Source organism: Sphaeroforma arctica (genome assembly GCF_001186125.1).
Source record: "Sphaeroforma arctica JP610 unplaced genomic scaffold supercont1.2438, whole genome shotgun sequence".
Classification (NCBI taxonomy): Eukaryota; class Ichthyosporea; order Ichthyophonida; genus Sphaeroforma; species Sphaeroforma arctica.
Window position 1 is genome coordinate 1 of NW_014038120.1, and position 1,759 is coordinate 1,759.

Sequence of the window (1,759 nt, forward strand, 5' to 3'; positions counted from 1 at the left end):
TATGAATTTAGCGACAGGCTGCAATCACGCCTCTTTTCTAAAACGTTTCTGCTGACACTTTTTGCCCGTGTATCTCGTGGGACACGTGCACAGTATCAGGTCCGGTGACATATTTCAAAGAGTAATCCCGTCCTGTCACCCAAAATAATCACACACACATACTCACCCCTGAGCACGCCAGCCAGGGAACATTCCGTACTGCTCTCTCTACACTCAGGCAGCGCAATACATTTCTGCTGACACTCATTGCCTGTATACCCGGTAGGACACTCGCACACCGTGTCGGCTTCAGTCGTGCATGCTTGAATGATGGATCCGGTGCCGCAAGAGCCACACTTTTGACACGTCTTTGTGGCTGATGTTCAAGGTATGAGGTGGTCAATAAAAATTGAAGAAAATTATATTTATAGAATATATTCCTAAGCCGAGGCTGAAGGGCAGGGTACAGTTGATGGAGAGATATTATTGAGAGCTATGTATAAATCTCATTATTCGAAATCGTGACTGTAATTCAGGGTCTAGGTGGTGAAACAATATTGAAGAGAGTTGAGTATATAATACTTTCTTAAAGCCCACACTCATTAATGGAGTTGATAACTTTCCGTGGATGAATTATAGGGAAGTGAATATTAGTACTTTGTGAGCGTTATATACATATGATATGTGCTTTTAATATTACTGCACTAATGGAGAGGACAGTGCTAACGAATACGTAGGTATGTGTCTGATGATTTGCATGTTGAACAACACATTTCCGAGAGTTTTACACCTACATCATATATTTCTTTATGCATACACCAATGAAGGTAGTAAATGCCAAGCCCATTTACGCGGGTCCACACATTCCCACACACGCACGTCGAACTGATATAAAAAGATAACACCCACACATTTACATTGCCATGCATCGGTACATACCGGTATCGGTATATGTTCCTTCCTCGCAATCCAAGGAACATGAAAACTGCGCTGCCAGCATCTGGTCTGCGTCGCTGATGAGCGGCTCCGTATCATCAAAGAATGTCAGGTCATGGCAGTAACACGAACTGAACTCTGTCCAAGGATTCCCGCCATAGAATAGCCATAAAGAACACAAACATTCAGATTTTGAAGGATTTATGTATAAATTCATATAAAGAATGTGCCGGAATGATATGTTTCTTTGTTTTTTTAAAAATACAAAACGAGTACACACTGGTAAACTAATTGAAGTGACATATATGATTGTGATAGAGCCTATGAAAGCTGTGCTCGGATGCTTATGAGGACATACTTGGCTAGTCGTATCAAATATAAATATGATAGATACGACAAATATGACAAATATGTTCTAAAATCCATGCAAGCACATACCTACGATGCTGTCCAGGCAGCCAGCATCCCATGAGCTTACCAGAGAATCACACTGCTCTATAGCATCGTTGTTGTGCAGCACATTACCGAACCACGGCTCCAGCGTGACTTTCCCGGTCAGGAGTTCTGTTTAAAGATCGGAATAAAAATGAAGTGAGAGTCGTCAGCCTACGACAGTGCATTCTTACTGCAAGTGAGAGTAAGGTGGGTGTACGAGTCTACGATCAAAAACAGTGGCTGTCCACGCAAACTAGCAGATACACCAGCCATGATGATCCATTCAACCCAGTTCCACAGTGTCAGCACAACAGCTAGGCCACAGACAATCCGTGTACAGCCCAGACATTCACACCACAAGCATGATCACAAGAGCCAGGAGTAGAATTTTGAATACGTACACACACAC